Raw genomic sequence first — 19,167 nt, 5'->3', positions numbered from 1 at the left:
GTTGTTTTCAACAGCTTCGATGTGCATCCGCTTTCTCAGGGTGGGAATGGCAAGCCATTTTTTTTTCGTAACGCTGCTGCAGTTTTAGTGAGATATATTTTCCATCGATTGCACTGTTTTCACTGACATGATATACGTTTTATACAGGGTGTCCCAGCTATAATGCACCAATATAGCTGGCTGACATGTACACGCTCGAAGAGTGCGGTCTCACAGACGGCTGCAAACTTGTCCTTGTCGTACTTTTGCGGCGAGGCGACTGTACGAAGACGTAGGAAGAAACAGATACACAGACACAGCGCTTCACTTTCAACTACAGATTTTATTTTCGCACGCATCGATAAATATATACCGTACGAGCAGAAACAAACGTAACAGCAGAAAAAGCACATTCAGTGGTGAATTTCAATAAACTGTACACGTCTGCAAGGCATGGGGAAAACATGTACTGCAGTGGTCACAAAGATAAACCGAGGAATCGTATCCCCTCTTCAGATAGCGATACCGAAGGCTTGCTTACGCACTTTTCTCTAATTTTGCAATCTCGTAGACCTCCACAATCTTCCTCGTCATGCTGCTATTAGCCCTATACATAATGGAAGCACTTTCAAACATGGGCTTGCAGGAACAATCTTGGCAGTGGATACCCAAATGACCCGAGATTACCCTAGTGACGTTATATCGATGCTATTTTAATCTCTCATTGATGCATCTGCCAGTTTGACTAACATACGTTCTTCCGCATGAAAGTGGAACGGCAGAGACAACTTTATGAGTACAGGTTACAAATTGTTCGTGATGTTGAGTAGAACGTGTGTGCCTTTTGTTATTCTCTGTGTTAACTTGTTTGCATAGCTTCTGTAGACGCTCAGGGGCAGAGAAAACGACGTCTACCCCCGATTTTGCCTCTATTCTTCTGAGATTATGTGAAATGCAATGAATGCATGGTACCACAGCAACTTTCTTTGCTCTAGCATTGGCACTGTTTCCATTCGACGCGCTTTTGTACTTCCTGCTTAAGCCCTCCGCGACAGATGTGAGCATATGCATCGGGTAACAAGAATCTGCCAGGCGCTTGGCCTGATCTCTGAAACTGGCTTCCATTTTGTGGTCACATAACTCCGTCAGAGAATTATTGAAACACGATGTTACTACTGCGCGTTTTAGAAGTTTTGAATGAGCGGAATGAAATGGTAGGACTGGCTTATTGCCACTCGGCTGATAACACCAGCAGGTCATTTGTGGAGAAAAGTACAATCCCAAGTCTAAAAACCTTATGAATTTGCCTATGGGGACTTCATGTGTCAACGACAAAGGGGACAACACTTAAGTGATTGAGGTTACGGTTTTTGAAACCAGCGAGTCGAAATTGTCTATTTCGTTATTCAATATGATTAGAAAATCTTCAACGAATCTGAACACTTTCACGATATCGGTGTCATTTTTCAGGCGTTCATCAAGAACCTGGTCGCGGTTAGCTAGATACAAGTCACCCAAGCAGGGAGCAATACATGAGCGAATGCATATGCGATCTTTCTGTTTGACATTTCCTTCCCAAGTCACGTCAGTCGAGTGAGTGAGTGAGTGAAGAAACTTTGTTGTGAACGCCTGCAGAACGGTTAGCCTTCCCCTGTTAGGGTGGCGTCACCGTGACGCGGCCATGACGTCTTCGCGGCGTGTGGCGCCTCTACTTCGGCCGCGGCCGTACTATTCCCTTTGGTCGACCGCGCCTGCCCCTCTTTTGGGGTGGCAGCCTCCCTCCGGTTTCGCTCGGTCGTTGCCTTTCGAGGGCCGCCGAGATCTGCTGGACGGCCTGGGTTTGGACATCTTGGTCATAGCATCTCGTTGCGGCCTCGAGCCGCGGCGGGATCGTTGTCGGATCGTAAGTCCAGTTAACATAAAAACGAAGAAGTTTAAAAAAAAAAACTGTCGTTAGTCAATCCACAAGCGTTTTGAAACCGAACCGCGCCAAACTTGTCGATGCAGTCAGATACACATTTCATCACGTCATTCTGCGGGAGAGAATAGTACAGATCCTTTAAGTCAATGGAAAAAGCGACAAGGTTCTTGTCTTGACAGTCTTTAAAGAATTCCACCACTTGTTCAGACTTAGTTACCAAAAATGGGTCGTCGATTGGCAAGAGCTTTAAGTGCTTTTGTAAAAACGTCGCTACATGTTTCTGCCAAATAGCATTCTCTGATACTATCACCCGGAGGGCACATTCCGGCTTGTGCGTTTTTGCCGAGAAAAACAATTCAAGGTCCCTCTTTGTGCTTTGTTCGATAGACCGGGATAAGCCATCTAGTTTGAAGCTTTTGCATAGCTTCATTGCTTCATTTTGGACTTTCATAAGTGTTATGTCGTTGTGGACCCTGAAAGTTGACGAAATGGCTTCAAGAGCCGTTGAATTATACATCGTCCTGTTCATCACGACGAAACCACCCTCCTTATCCGCAGGGACAAGTGGGAGCGCATTGCCTTTCAAGAATTTAACAGTCTTATTCAAGGAGAACCTTTAGCTAAAGGGACGGGACCGCGTTAGCACATCCACTCGTTCAGATACACACCTTTCCGACTCGGCTTCAGGTACTCGCTTTGACACTTGTCATACCATTGCCAACAGATCGGGAGCAGACTTTGGCTGAATCGCGAACTTCGGCGCACATTTGAGTACTTGGTGTACCTTGATTGGCAGCGTACCGTCACCGACAATGTGTAACTGGATCGTTGATGCTGAAGGCTTCTTCAGTAATCACTGTCTCAGCCTTGTTACAGCATGCTGCCATAGGAATTCCGTCGTGCGGTCGATGATCCGGGAGAACTGTCGCCACGAGTTCCCACTTGTTGTAGGTTCCAGAAGTAGCAGCAAATTTTCGCTGTACATTCGCACTTGTCGCTGCCATTCCGAGCGCATCAGTTTGCAGATTCAAATCCCGTGGTTAGTTGAGGTTAGCAACACTCGAATAATGAGAGAATTTCGGGTGGAAGAATCTTGTGTCGGATGCAGAAGCCGAGCATGCGAGCTCTGGAAGCTGCCGCAGCAATCAGTGGGACGATGCGGCACGCTTCAACGAGATACCACGGTGGAATGCCCGATGTACTAGAAATGAACTTGGTCAAAACACGTTGGCGGGCTAGTTGGTTAGAATCCATGGCAGAGTGTATAAGCGCGACTGTACGAGAACGTAGGAAGAAACAGATACAGACACCAGCGCTACACTTTAAACTATAGATTTTATTTTGTCACGCATCGATAAATATATACCGTACGAGCGCAAACAAATGTAACAACAACAAAAAAAGAACATTCAGTGGTGAATTTCGATAAACCGTACACGTGTGCAAGGCATGGGGAAAATATGTACTGCATAAACCGGCTTATCGGATGGTAAGTATTTTTACATACGGCTCCTCTGATTCCGTAGTGCCTCCATGACTGCTGAGGTTTCGACTGAATCAAACGCTTTCTCGTAATCAATGAAAGCTATATATAAGGTTTGCTTATATTCCGCACATTTCTCCATCAGCTGTTTGATAGTGCGAATATGGTCTATTGTTGAGTAGCCTTTTCGGAATCCTGCCTGGTCCTTTGGTTGACAGAAGTCTAAGTTGTTCCTGATTATATTTGCGATTACCTTAGTAAATACTTTGTAGGCAACGGACACCAAGCTGATCGGTCTGTAATTTTTCAAGTCTTTTCCATCCCCTTTCTTGTGGATTAGGATTATGTTAGCGTTCATACAAGATTCCGGTACGCTCGAGGTCATGAGGCATTGCGTATACAGGGTGGCAAGTTTTTCTAGAACAATCTGCGCACCATCCTTCAACAAATCTGCTATTACCTGATCCTCCCCTGCTGCCTTCCCCCTTAGCATAGCCCCCAAGGCTTTCTCTACTTCTCCCGGCGTTACTTGTGGCATGTCAAATTTTTCTAGACTATTCCCCCTTCCGTTATTGTCGTGGGTGCCACTGGTACTGTATAAATCTCTATAGAACTCCTCAGCCACTTGAACTATCTCATCCATATTAGAAACTATATTGCCGGCTTTGTCTCTTAACGCATACATGTGATTCTTACTTATTGCTAGTTCAGTCTTCTCTGCTTTTAGGCTTCCTCCGTTCCTGAGGCCATGCTCAATTCTATCCATATTATACCTCGTTATGTCAGCTATCTTACGCTTGTTGATTAACTTGGCAAGCTCTACCAGTTCTGTTCTAGCTGTTGGGTTAGAGGCGTTACCACCGACTTCGACTGCACACTCCTTAATGATGCCCATAAGATTGTCATTTATTGCTTCAACACTAAGATCCTCTTCGTGAGTTAAAGCCGAATACCTGTTCTGTAGCTTGATCCGGAATTCCTCTATTTGCCCTCTTACCGCTAACCCATTGATCGGCTTCTTACGTAACAGTTTCTTCCGTTCCCTGCTCAAGTATAGGTTAATTCGAGTTCTTACCGTCCTATGGTCACTGCAGCGCACCTTGCCAAGCACGTCCACATCTTATATGATGTCAGGGTTAGCGCAGAGTGTAAAGTCTATTTCATTTCTAGTCTCACCATTTGGGCTCCTCCACGTCCACGTTCGGCTATCCCGCTTGCGGATTATCCGCATATTATTCTGTTCTGTAAACTCTACTAATAACTCTCCCCTGCTATTGCTAGAGCATATGCCATATTCCCCCACTGCCTTGTCTCCAGCCCTACTTCTTGCCTACCCTGGCATTGAAGTCGCGCATCAGTATAGTGTATTTTGTTTCGACTTTACCCATCGCCGATTCCACGTCTTCATAGATGCTTTCGACTTCCTGGTAATCATGACTGGATGTAGGCGCGTAGACCTGTACGACCTTCAATTTGTACCTCTTATTAAGTTTCAGAACAAGACCTGCCACCCTCTCGTTAATGTTATAGTATTCCTGTATGTTACCAGCTATAGCCTTATTAATCAGGAATCCGACTGCTAGTTCCCGTCTCTCGGCTAAGCCCCGGTAGCACAGGACGTGTCCGCTTTTTAGCTCTGTATATGCTTCTTTTGTCCTCCTAACTTCACTGAGCCCTATTATATCCCATTTGCTGCCCTCTAATTCATCCAATAGCACGGCTAGACTAGCCTCACTAGATAACGTTATAGCGTTAAACGTTGTCAGGTTCAGATTCCAATGGCGGCCTGTTCGGACCCAGGTATTAGCACCCTCTGCTGCGTCACAGGTCTGACCGCCGCCGTGGTCAGTTGCTTCGCCGCCGCTGGGGACTGAGGGCCGCGGTTTGATTGTTGTATTCATATAGGAGGTTGGTGGCCAAGTACTACACCAAGGTGGCCAATCCTGCTCTGGTGAGGGAGTGCGTTACCGGTTCTGGTCACCGGGACCAGGCCGCACTCCAGGCCTGCTTATGCAATTTTATCAACACGCGGATCTTTCTTTTTTTTTCCGCTGGCCATCCGGTAGAAAAATGCGCTGCACCGGGATTCGAACCACGGTCCCCTTGCACGCGAGGCGGATACTCTACCTCTACGCCGCCGGTGCAGGGACAACATGGCCACAATTAGCACATGACCGGGGAGTTGGAGAAGTATGCGAGAGGCGTTTTCCCTGCAGTGGGCTTAGCCAGGCTTATGATGATGATGATGATGACATGATACACAATTTGCGGGGGGGGGGGGCGAGAAAACTGTATTGACGTAATAGCTGTTGGCCACGTTCCGTAATATCTGCTGGCCACGTTCCGTAAACCATGGGACAACCTATGTACATAGGGCCCCAGAGCAAACCTTTTTTCCATTTTCAGTTTTTCTTGTTTCTTAGCGGGCCTTTTTACCCATTGCGAAAGCCTTTCGCAGATAACAAATGCACAGGATAGCCAGCCTTCTCGAGGCGATCTATCTGTTGCGAAAAACTTTGTTGCAAATTGTGTGGACATGACTTAGCAACGGCAGACCTAAGAGCTGAGTATGATATCCCCTGTTTAATAAGTTTGGAATGACAAGAAGAAAATTCAAGCGGTGGTTTCCTTTCCCTAGGCGAATAGTGCGAACAGATGTGCTCCTCCTGGAACGTTAAGCACAGGTCTAAAAACTGCAATTTGTTGTTCTGGATAAGCTCAATAGTGAAACCAAGACCCCCCACCACATGCCCTAAAAACTGTTAAAGTATCTGTAGCTTTCTTGGTGTAGTTATCGCAAGAACAAAACACCAGGTAGTCATCTACGTATCGAAAGGTATGCACAACCAATTTCTTAAGATTGTTTTGTAGCTTTCTATTGACGCTACTTAGACAAATATCACTCAAAACTGGCGTAACTTCTGAACCAATGCAAACTCCCGATTTTTGTACATACATAGAACTACCGCATTTTACAAAGGTATTCTCTAGGTAAAACAACAAAAGCTCTAAAAAGGGATTCCGCAGGCATCCCACAGTCTTGAGTAAACCAGAACTCTTCACTGTAGAGCGTCACAGCTTCTTTAACACTTCATATTAGTTCCGTTTGTGGAAGCGAATAAAAAAGATTTTTTACATCGGTCAGCACTGATCGCCGAGCATTTACCTGGATTATTTTCGTGTAGGAAGACTTTAGCTTCCCTATCTCTTGATCTTGATATGTTTAACTGATGTATTTGGAAATTGTCATGTTCACATGCTACGGTATTTGCAATCACGTGGAAAGTTTCAACAAACATTAGTTGAGAGGTAGCGCTCATCCAGTCTGCTTCTAGACTTTGACCGTGTCACTTCGCGCTACAATCTAAGATCATGTTACCGTGCCAGCTCGCCCAACTTTCGATCCTTCTGCAGGGAATCCACGAGATTTCAGTTTAAAGCCGGCAGTTCTTGTTCCATGCGCCGAAGTAAATTATTTAACAAAGCCCCAAGGGGGCTTTTCAGCGCGGGAACAGTGCAAGCAGTGAGCCAGCCGGTCTGAGAACTGGCTAACCTCCCTGTCTTTCTGTCTATTTCTGCTTCCTTCCTTCGATTTTCCGTCTCGGACTGCCCACGGTGGAACGAGACGCTGCTTACGCCGACGCTGGTTGACTGGAAGCAGTGCCTTGTGCAGTGAACGGTCAACGAAGCCTTTGTGCAGTTTGGTTTGTGCCAGTTTTCCTTTGAATGTAGCACAGCAGGCAGTCTTGCAAACTTTGGAAGATAGTTCCTGGTTCTCTTTGCAGTACTGGATGCATGAAACTTAACACTAGCAGAAATAGCGACCTGTGTGCAGTAACCATGTCCTTGAGTCCATTGACCAGTTTAACAAAAGCAACGTTATTGGCTCACTCGGTACATGACGGGCCATTTTTAATCGCGCACAGTATGCTTCGTCCCTCTTGTGCGTGCTGTCCAGCATGCCACGAAGTATCAGACGAACCTTTTCACCAGCCGAGCACTGCTTGTAGCACTCCGTCATTTAAATGACGGTGTGCTGCCGTGCGCTTTGGTGCGTGTAGGTCCAGCCGAATCTATATAGTCTTCTCATGTGCATTATTCGGTGCACATGACAAGTTCAGTTCGTCTAAAAAAAGCTAAAATTTTCTCCTTTGGAATGGCGCCTTTAATAGGGTTTTCCCAATCATTCGTAGATATTTTTTTGTTCTTGTTTCCTGCTTTAAATGGCTCTTGAGTTTTAGGCCCGAGCAGAGGTGTTACGACCATTTTTTGCAAGTACTGCATCAATGCCCTAACTTTAAGGCAAGTGTAAGACTAAAATATATATTCGAATCCTCACTAAAGCTCACAGGAAGTGAATCGAAGTTATGAACATAACCGCGCCACGAGGGGGCACGTCAGGTAATCGTGTTGCACGACCCGCTCTTCTTGTGCTGTTATGCGAGTTTCTACAGCTGCAGTATCTCATTCTCCCAGCCTTCAGCAATAATCGCGCTATATTTATTCCTTTGTCTCACAACATGCGCCGGCAGAAAGCCAATCGCATCTGGCTGCTTCATGGTGCGATATCGCCCACGACGATGAGTGAGGTGGCCGATTAGACTTATTGCGAACCGCTGTAGTATATTAACTTGTTTTTAGGTTATTCAGATTTCCCAAAGTCTAAACAGAAAATGAATATGTGCACCTTGAAACGTGAACATTGCGCAATTTTTTCAGCGACTTAAAATTAAGAGCAAAAAAGAAATGACACATCTTCGTACATTTTCGTGCGCGATCACACGCGTCCGTGCGTGTGAGCTGTGCTTCCAAGTCACGGTTTTGACTCGGCTGCCTTACACGCAGGAGGCGGAGTCTATTAAGCTGCACGTCTGGATTCGACCAGGCAATTGCGTCGAGGTGGAGAGCCACCTCGGGGCGACCATCGGCAGCGTAAAGGAGAGAATCGAGAAACTGACCGGACTGCGGGCGGCCCACCAGGCGCTCAAGTTTCGCGGCGATGACATGAGCGACGAGCACACGTTGGCGCACTACGGACTGTGCGATGGTCGTTATGACGATAAAACACTCTATGTATCTCTCTGTAAAGGGAAGGCGGCAACGGAATAGAGGGTGGGGGGAGGAACTACTTGAAGTAGGCCTCCTCTATCCTCTCAGCCCACTCCAGGATGGCCTCCTGAAGGTCGGGCCTCGAGCTGCGCAAGGCAGCCTCCCACTGCTCCTCACTAGATATTAATTGCTTGAGGAAAGGCGGGAAGGGGGCGATTAGGGCACCCCCACATGATGTGGTTTAAGTCTGCTTTGGGAGAGACGCAGAATTTACAAGAGGGAGAAAGGTAAATGGAGGGATGAATGCGGTGGAGGATGTAAGGGGAGGGAAAGGTGCGAGTCTGCAGCTATCGCCACAGAACTTCACACCGACGAGGAGATTTGCCCATGAATGGCGGAAAGAATAAACGGTCTAATCGGTAGTGTGCGCAAATGTCGTGGTAGGTAATAAGTCGATCCCGCGCTGTAAACGGCACCTCCTCCGTGGCGAGGTCCCACACATCTGATGCCTCAGCCCGGACTGTATTTCCTCGGGCACTAGCATGAGCCGCCTCGTTTCCGGCAAGGCCCGCATGCGCGGTAGTCCCGATTAATGCCACAGTTTGTTGGGAAGAATGGGCCAAGAGGAGGAAAAGGGCTGGCTTAGAGACCCTGCCCGCTCCTAAGTTATGTATGGCTGTTTTGGAGTCGCTAACGATAAATGATGGATTCGGGATTGTGAGGGCCAGGGCTATGGCCGCTTCCTCCGCCTCCTCCGAGGAAGAGCCAGGAATGGAGGCGGCCGCAGCGACCTGGCCGTAACAGTTAACGACTGATATTGCGTAATGATTTCTGTTTTTATTTATTTATTTTATTTACAAATACTGCTATCTCATTTAGAGACATAGCAGAGGTGGGTTACATAACTTATGAGCACAATATGTCAACCAACATGGTTAGGCAGCTCTTTCTGGAATTGATGAGTCGGCAATTAACGCAGAGAACCAACTAAGTTATTCCATAATTCAACAGTGTGTGGAAAAAAAAGAAAACTTATAGCAATCTATTTTTGGAACGAAGGGATCTATGTTTAATGGGTGAGTACGTCGGTTTACTCGCGCAGTAGGTGTGGTTAGCGAGATAGGCGCTTCAATCTTAGTCGATCCGTGTACGATTTTGTGCAGCAGTATTAGACGGTCACACGTGCGACGAAACGACAATGGGTCCAGTGATAAAGCGTGTGCGTGGGATGACGGTGAAAACATACGGTCGTAACGGCCATAGATAAATCTAGCAGCTTTTTTCTGAATGGATTCTATTTTGGAAATATCCTTTATGCGATAAGGCGACCACACTACAAAAGCATACTCTAAAACAGGTCTAATTAGTGATTTATAGGCCTTAAGCTTGCACCATATTGGGCGGCATCAACATAGAGCACGTCTTTTGAGGTGGAGAATTGTTTTTGGAGAGCCTTTGCTCGCTGCCTCCTGCGCTGTTTGTGGTGCACAGAGTGCATGCTTTTAGAAAGTGGGGGGATGCCGAGGTTCTCGTGTATGTGACGTGGAATGGCGTATTTAATCTTGGTGATGGGTGCCAGAGTGATAGAGCTTGTAGAATGTGCCGACCTGTTGCGATGTTACAAAGTCTGCTATATTGGGATGTGAGGTGGGCTTCTGTGAGTTCAGTGTGTGTGTTGAAGGTGCCAGTAAGCATTAGCCTTTCAGTGGAAGTACGTATGGGGGCCCCCAGAGCGAATTGATATATTTTGCGTAAAAGAGTATCGATTTTACCCGTATCTGATTTAAGGAAATGAAGTTATGGTGTCGCGAATGTAATCTTACTGATAACGAAGGCCTGGACCAAGCGGAGAAGTTCGGCCTCCTTTATTCCGCCATGTTTATGGGAGACTCGCCCTAGAAGGTGCAGGGTGTGATCGACTGTGGTTTGGAGTGTATGTAGGGTATATGGGTGGAGCCGGTTGCTTTGAATGTGTAAACCGAGCATCCGGAGCCTGTCCACTCTAGTAACAGAAATGTGGTTTAGGATGACTTGTATACTAGACATGTCTTTTTCGGACCCCCGGTGGTATGGCAGAAGTAGCTCGGATTTTTGAGGGGAGCATGTGAGATTCATAGCCCCTGCATGAGCCACGACGGCGTCTGCTCGGCCTGTAGAGTGTCTTGAATGCTCCATCGGAGCCGCCAGTTGTCCAAAGAGTGATGTCGTCGGCGTAAAGAGAAAACTTGAGATCAGGAATAGATCGCAATGCTAGCGCCATCGGCATCATAGAATGAGTAAAAAGAAAAGGGGAGAGCACTGAGCCTTGGGGCGCACCGTAGCTACCTTAAACGTACCAACAGATAATGCTGTAACGGCTATGCGGTATTTACGGGGTGTCCCAGAAAACGTTAGCGAAACTGCTAGAAGAGAGAGAGAGAGAGAATCAACTTTTGAACTGAGCGCTTAGTGGCGGTTGGTGCGCGCTGGCACCAGATGGGGTGGAACCTTATTCGCAGGTCCCATATGCGTCCAGCAGTTCCTGGCCCCTAGCCGCCAGCGCGAGCTGGGTCGGTGGGTCGGGGCTGGACAACAAGGTCTCCCATCGCTCTGGGGGGTTGGGGCTGGGGAGGGTGGGGGGTTCTTGAGCTTAGTGCACTCTGCAATGATGTGTGCTAGAGTGCCTTTTGACCGTCTGCAAAAAGGGCATAAAGTGTCATGCTCTGTTGGGAACATCTTGTGCAAGAGCACGGGATGCGCTAGCGACCCCGCTTGCGTGCGCCGCAGGATCGTTTGCTGCTGTCGGCTGAGTTGCGGATGCGGACGGGGAAGCCTACATCTGCCGCTTCTGTACATTTGCGTGATTTCTTTGTAGCTTGTCACGGGGTGCGGTAGCTCTGGCTCGTCCTCGGCCCGGATTGACAGTTCTCGGGCATAGTGGTCGGCGAGTGCGTTGCCTTCCACTTGCGAGTTAGCCGGGACCCACACGAGCTCAACGGCCCGTCCCGGTGATTTGCATTTGGTGAGGATCGCTAGTGCCGCGGGAGAGATGTTCCCCTTGCGGTAGCTTGCGTAGGCGGTCTGGGAGTCTGTGACCACGGTCCTCACTCCCGGTTGTGCGAGTGCGAGGGCCACGGCCACTTCTTCTGCTTCGGCTATATTCGTCGTCCGTATCGACGCGCCTGTGACCAGTTTATCGATGGTGGTGACGACCGCCGTTGCTCTGGTTCCGTGCTTGGGAAGCGAGGCGTCCGCGTAGAGAACCTCTGGGTCCTTTTCCAGCTGTCGAGCCATTGCCTTGGCCCGCGCAGAGCGTCTGTCGTCGTTCCTCCCCGGCTGCATGTTCCGGGGGAGAGGCTTGGTCTTAATAATGTCTCTCCACGTTGTGGGGAGTGGCTCCGTTGTCGGTTGCTGTTCAATTTGCCATCCTGTCTTGCGTAGGACGGCCCGACCGTGCTCTGTCCGGCTCAGCCTTACTCTCTGGTGGGATAGGTGTGCTTCCACCAGCTCTTCCACCGTGTTGTGGGCACCCATTTCCAGCAGCTTCTGCGTTGACGAGTAGACTGGGATGCCCATCGCGAGTTTCGCTGCTTTCCTTATCGTCGTGTTCAGCGTCTCGCGGTTCACCTTCGCAAGCTGGAGGTACGGGGCGGAGTACGTTACGCGTGACACGACGAATGCCTGCACCAGGCGCAGTGCGTCTTCTTCTTTGATTCCTCTGTTCCGGTTGGTGACTCTCCGGATCATGCTCAGGACTTGCTCCGATGTGGTCTTGATTTTGTTGACGGCTGCGTGCGCCTTGCCGTCGCTGCGCAACAGAAGGCCCAATATCCGGATCTGCTGCGTTGGTTTGATCACTGTGCCGTCAATGGTGATGATTATGCTTGGCGGCGGCTCTTTCTTCGGTCTTCCGGGCTGTACCATGAGCAGCTCCGATTTCTGTGGAGCGCAGCTCAGGCCGCAGGTCGTGGCATACTCGTGGACGGTCGTTGCCGCTCTCTGCAGGGCTTCCTCCGCCCAGGCGTCGGACCCCGCGCGGTTCGTCCACACCGTTATATCGTCGGCATAGAACGCGTGGTCCACGCCCTCGATCTGATTGAGTAGTTCGGGCAGGGGCAGGAGTGCTAGGTTGAAAAGCAGAGGCGACAGGACAGACCCCTGTGGGGTACCCCTGTCTCCGAGCTCCACAGGCTCTGACCGTTCATTTCCTATCCGGATAGTTGCTGTTCTATTGGTCAGGAAATCTTTAATATAGCCGTAGGTCTTGCGGCCACAACCCGTCTTGCGCAGGTTCTCGAGCATGCTGGCGTGGGACACGTTGTCGAAGGCCCCTTTCAGGTCCAAAGCCAGTATACCCCGGGGCGCGTGCCTCGTTGCTCTTTTAATCACTAATTCGTGTAATTGGATCAGGACGTCTTGGGTGCTCAGGTGCTGGCGGAATCCATACATGGTCGCTGGCATCTGATTTGTCTCGTCCAGGTGTGCTTGAAGTCTTCTGAGAACCATGCGTTCCATGACCTTGCCCACACAGGACGTGAGCGAGATAGGGCGCATGTTCTCGATCGTCAGAGGTTTGCCGGGTTTAGGTATGAACCTTACCTCGGCCTCTTTCCATTCTACGGGCAGCCTCGAGCTTTCCCAGGTTCTGTTGATGTGACCCAGGAGCCCGTGTGCCGCCGCATCACTCATGTTATTGAGCAGCTTGTATGTAATGGCGTCCGTTCCGGGTGCGCTCCTCTTATTACTCTCGTCTATGGCTGTTAATAATTCCGTGATGGTGAACGGTTCATCCAATGCCGGATTTTCCGGTCCCCCGTACTCGTCCGGTATCGGAAACCGCCCTCTGTCCGTCTTGAGATAGATCGCCTTGAGGTCTTCAATGAGCCTTTGGCCGTTGCCATCGTAAGCGTTCAGAACTTTGGTGAGGTTGCGGTTGGTTGCGGTCTTGCTGCTCAACGGGTCGATCAGGTGTCTGAGCAGGCACCAGGTCTTGCGCGCCGAGAGCTTTCCCTGCAGCCCGTCGCACGTACTCATCCAGTTCTCTCGGCACAGCTTGGTTGCGTATTCAGCGATCTGTTTGTTGAGGAGCGCGATGCGTTTGACGAGCTTCTTGTTTCGTCATTGACGCTTCCATCTTCGCGTGAGCGAGTGCCGCGCCTCCCACATGTGTGCTAGTTTGGCGTCGACGAAGGGCGTCTGCATCGTTGTTACAACTTCTTGAGTAAATCTGTCGAGCACGATCTTTTGTTCTCGCGCCCATTCTGCGTACGTTTGATGTCTGCCCTCCTCCTCGTTTTCTCCGTAGGTCTCGTTTTCTTCGTCCGTGTGCTTGCGCATTCGGTCCCAGTCGGTGATCCGGGCTTTGCCGAGGGCTGCCCGGTACCTTGGTCCCTTGATCGTTACACTTATGATGCTGTGGTCGGAGCCCAGGTCTACGTCTTCGTTCCGCCAGGCCACTTCTAGGGAGCCCGCCATCCACGACAGGTCCGGGGTGGTGTCCCTGTTGACGCTGTTTCCCTTTCGGGTGACGACGCCCGGTTCATTAAGGAGCGCCATTCCTTGGTCCTCCATTGCCTGTGCTAGAGCCTTGCCTCGTTTAGATTGGTATTTGTAACCCCATGTAGTGTGAGGGGCGTTGAAGTCGCCTAGGACCAGGAGCGGCCTGTTCCCCGCCAACCTCTTCGCCTGGCTTACTGTTGTTTCGAAGTCGTACTGCCTTTGTGACGGTCTGCAGTATGCGCTCATTACAAACAGGTTTCCGGCACTGCCAATAGTCCTTGTGTGAACCTCGACCAGCGTGTGTTCGCAGCCCTTTTGCGCCGTGAGGTGCTGGGTGGCTGCTATGTTGGTGCGCACCAGTAACGCCGTCCCGCCTTCCGTCGGATCCGTGTAGGTCACGTAACCCGGGAGTCTGGGTCTGCCGTGTGTCTCTTGTAACGCGATCAGATCCGGTTTCTGGTCGAGCCCATCTATGTGAAGTTGTAACTCGGCTTCCTTGGTGCGGATGCCCCTGCAATTCCATTGGTAAATGATCGTTGTTTCCCCCCCGCGGATTTGCTTTCTACTGTTCGGCGTCTGCGCCATTTTCCTTTAACGTTTTGATGCGACCGCGCCTGTACGCGATCGATTCTTTGACTTTATTGGCGCGTTCATTCCTTAGCGCTGCGAACTTGTTCTTCACGGTTATTGTCGCTGTCTTCGCCGCCAGTCGTTCGTGCTTGACTGACAGGATCTTTATTTGACCCTCGAAGGCCTCTAACCTGGCATTCATATTGCCGAGATTCTCGTTAATTTGATTGATGGCTGCGAGTATCGCTGCCAGTTTGCCCTCTTGCGGCGGTTGCTGTTGTTGATGTGACGTCTGCGGTGCCGCTGCTGCCGTCTTGCAGTCAGCGGTGGTTTCAGCGTCCATCTCTTCTTGAACATTCAATGCTTGTTGCATGGGCTGCGCATCTACTCTCCGCTCTTGACGGGGTGAGAGGGAGTCCCTCCGCGGCACCTTGCGTTTCTCGTTGGCGTCCTCGGGCACCGTGCTCGTTTTGGTTATTTTAGTTGCTGAGTTGCCGCTAACTAGCGCATCTATTTTACTCATGAGTGCTCTGATCTACACATTCTGTTCCTGAATCTGGATGTTTTGCCTTTCGATTAGTCTTTTAAGTTCTGTACATTCGCCGCACTCTTGGCGTATTGCGGCGTTTTGGTTAGAGGGGGGAGGTGGGGTAGGGTTGAGGGGTGGGAACTCTCTGTCGTTCCCTAGAGCGACGGAAGACCTGTTGGTCCAGCCCACCTTTTTCTCGGCGAGTATCCCTCGTTGGTTGGACTCGACCCGGGTTCTTGATCTGGTCCGGGACCTCGAACGGGACCCCCGGCGTCTTGCGCTCGAGCTACGACTGCCTCCTTTCCCCATCGTCTCCCAGCGGCGGCCGTCCTTGGAGCCGGCCGATGGCGCCTGGTCGGCCCTGTTCGGGCCATCCCGGGAACGGGATCTCGATCGTTGGCGGCTTTGGTGGCTGCCCTTGCGGGCCGGCGTTCTCGAACGGCTCCGCGAAGAGGTGCTGCGTTGGGGTCGGCCTGCAGGAGCTCTTTCTTGGCTGCTGTCGTCGATGGCCCGGCGCCGCTCCCAGCGCCGGCGCCGCACCACGTACGGCGTCTTAAATTTTGCCTTACAGGCCCGGTGCAAGGTACGATTATAATATCAACGGTGTTCGGATTTCTGACGACCGAACACCGTAGCTCTAATAACTTGTCGTATCCTGCGCAGATTTTCTTTCTTTCTTTTTCTTTTAATAGCTTGGTTAGCGTAAGGTGGAACATAGGTGTTCCGGGCCTTCAGAGCATAGAGTTTCCTAGAATTACTAGAGGTCAACTCTGGAGCTGCGATCGTTCAGCCACCAAGCGAGTGATTGCTAGCACACAGATCTGTCTCATTCACTTATCTCCACTAGAGGTAGTGGAGGCCAGAGGTCTCATCTTCGTGCATCAGGCTTTAGACGTTCTTGTGGATTCGTTTATCATGCCTGTGAGGGCCTGAATTTCGAAGCAATTTATACCCATTTGAATGCGGCAGGTAATAAACTGCAAAAGCGCAAAAGCGCTGCGAATTATAGTGGTTCCGCTTGCCCATGCGTCCGTGGCGTAATGGTTTCAGTACCGGGCTTCTGTGCTGGAGGTTCTGTGTTAGAATCCCGCCGTCCAACAATTTTATTAATGTTTACTTAATTATTTATAACGCAGTACTTTCTTGAACATGATCACTTTGCAAAGTCACGAAGCCATTTATAGCCAAAAGGACGAAGTTTAGGCAAGTCCATGTTCTGGGTTACCCAGCCTTCCCATGCTGGCTGAAGTGCCCTCCCCGCAGCTCCCGTAGACACTAGCGCCACAGTTCCCTCTAGTAATTGTATGCAGCTCTATGCTTCAAAGTGAACTATCAGTAAGCTTAATAGAAAGGTTACGCTAGCTACGCAAATGCTGCTTGCACAGATGGTTTATGCAACTTTGCGGACTCAATTTTCACGAACAAGTCAACGAATTCATAATAAACATTTTATAATTTAACGTTTATTGCGCCATCATCGATATGTTTGTACTATTAGAAACTCGAAGACAAGTTCATTGTGTTATAAAAATATGAATGTTTATGTTCCGAGATATTCATAATTGAATTTGGCGCTTAGTATCCTAATTTCTATTCAGAGGCGAAAGTCTCGAAGGGGCAAAATATTCCAAACGGGGAGTATTTGAAAGCGTTCCATAGTAGCCAGTCATCAAAATAACAAAATGTCATCTTCGTTTTCGCGGCAATTTGAACCACATGGATGTAAAAAGAAAAGAGAAAGTAAATTGATTAGATTTATTTAAAAGTAGATTTATTTAAAACCCTGAACATCCTCGACAATTACGATTTGACAACATACAACATCGCCTCCGTCATGCATCAAATAGTTAATGAAAAACTAGCCTTGACAACTGTCTCGCTCCATCCCTCACTTCGCAATGTTGAGAACGCATCTCGATGTCGTTTTTTATTGCCTAAGGTAAATACTAATTATGGTCGCTCTACACTACAGCTTACAGGCACCTCAGTTTGGAACAAGCTCGATAGTGACCTAACCACTCAAAGAATATTGCATACATTTCTTAAACAATTAAAACTCTCCCTTATTAACAATGCGTAACACTGTGCATGCTTGCACATGTCCTCACTTTTCTTTTTTTTTTTCTTGTGCCGATGTTTTCGATGCAGTAGCAAAGAAAATTTTTACAAAAATGTATTTCATTTGTGAAACTTTCCCTACTACTGTATGTTCTTGTTTCACTTATTCAGCTATTTCAGTTTTATGTGTACCCGCCGTGGTTGCACAGTGGCTATGGTGTTGGGCTGCTGAGCACAAGGTCGTGGGATCGAATACCGACCACGTCGGCCGCATTTCGATGGGAGCGAAATGCGAAAACAGCCGTGTACTTAGATTTAGGTGCACGTTATAGAACCCCAGGTTGTCGAAATTTCCGGAGTCCTGCACTACGGCGTGCCTCATAATCAGAAAGTGGCTTTGGCACGTTAAACCCCATAAAATAAATAAGAAATCAGTTTTATGCGATGTTACAGTATTAGTAAGACAGCTGCCATAGAAGTGTTTTTTCCTAATAACAATCGGTAGGGACCCTTTAACAAATTTGTTGGGTGCCAAAAGTGTGTACGTTGCCATTGTATACGTTCATTATGTTAAATAAACTTTTAAAAAAATGGCTCTTTTGTTTATTGACTGAGCGTGTAACTGCCCGATTCTTGGCGTATCCCTCATTGTGGGTACATGCCATGTCCTAAATGCCCAAAATAATCATTATCATCATGGCGTTCAAGCTGCAGAACAGATAACGAAAAGCCAAGGTCTCTCCAGGTCAGTCTGCACGTGACGCCTCCCTCACATCTGAAAACCGCATTCGACGCAGCAGGAAGCTCCCGTAAACTCCTGTCTCTTCCCCGAAGTAAACGGTGTTGCGCACTACGGTGTGCTGAACAAGTTTCGTGAAGCGGGTAGCCTAGCCACTTTTGATCGGAGCTAGAACCCCTTTGCCTATAACAAATTCAAGCACTATACATCAGAATGAGAAGTCATCAGAACAATATATATATATCGTTAGAAACTGGCAAGAACCCTTTGTCAAACCATCACTGCGATGCGTGCAAAAACAATAAAATATGGGCGTAACGGTACCACCAGCTCCTATTATGTATATGAAACGCAGGTGTTTTTTTTCTCATCACAGCGGCAAAATACGCGTGAGAAAAGTACAGTGTGATGACTTAAGGCGAACGAAGAGTAATTAGTGATGATAAAGTACGTGCATATGAATAAGTAAGCCATAATCGCAATTACTCGTACGCACAAAGTTCCAAGGAATAAAAATTGTCGCAGGAGTGTAGTATGAAAACCGGCGAGTTATGATCCTGATTTTGGCAAGGCAATCACTCACCAACTGTTGGTGAGAAATTGCTTTGCCATCATCACTTTGGACGAACATCGTTTTTCATATATTTATAGAGCTTATTATTTTAATAATATGCAACGTTCAAGAACTACCATGAAAGAATCGCAGATTTCACGTAATATGTAGCTGCTTCACTAAAACAAAGAACGAAAAGAAAAAAAAGGCATTGCGTAGAGTCCCATTTCATACTTCTCACACAGGGGAATTACAGCAATGGATTAGATACACAATCTAGCCCCGTTTGAATTAACCTCTACTGCCACTTGGACCATATAGAGCTGCAGAGTTGAAACATGACAGAAACTGTTCATCTGGCTGAATATCTTTGCGGCAGTCCCCACTCTCTTCGAGACCAAACTTAACGCGAAGGAAAGCTTGCAGTGTCTCATCCCGACATGCGGTTTCTCAAATCATTCTTTGTCAACGAAACCTTGCTGAACAGGCGTTGGACTAGTGCGTTCGAAAGAGGCTGGTCAAGTAGGTACAAAGCGAGCTCAGACAGCTAGAGGAACATTGGATTTCCGGCAATCTTTCTTGCAATACTGATGCTTGTTGATACTAGAGCAGTATATTTCGTTTTGATCGGCAGTCGAAACTATGCGCTTCGCTGAGCATGTACATCAAGACTCGAACCTTCGCGTTTCTCGTTTAAAGCGACTTACGAATTTTTTCATAAGTTTACGGTGTAAATAACGCGGTGGTTTGCGGGAAAACCAAGCAGTAGGCTTCGAGGAACCCTTGATCAAAATTGAAGGACTACGGG

Source organism: Dermacentor andersoni, chromosome 3 (genome assembly GCF_023375885.2).
Source record: "Dermacentor andersoni chromosome 3, qqDerAnde1_hic_scaffold, whole genome shotgun sequence".
NCBI lineage: Eukaryota > Metazoa > Arthropoda > Arachnida > Ixodida > Ixodidae > Dermacentor > Dermacentor andersoni.
This window is presented reverse-complemented; position numbering follows the sequence as displayed.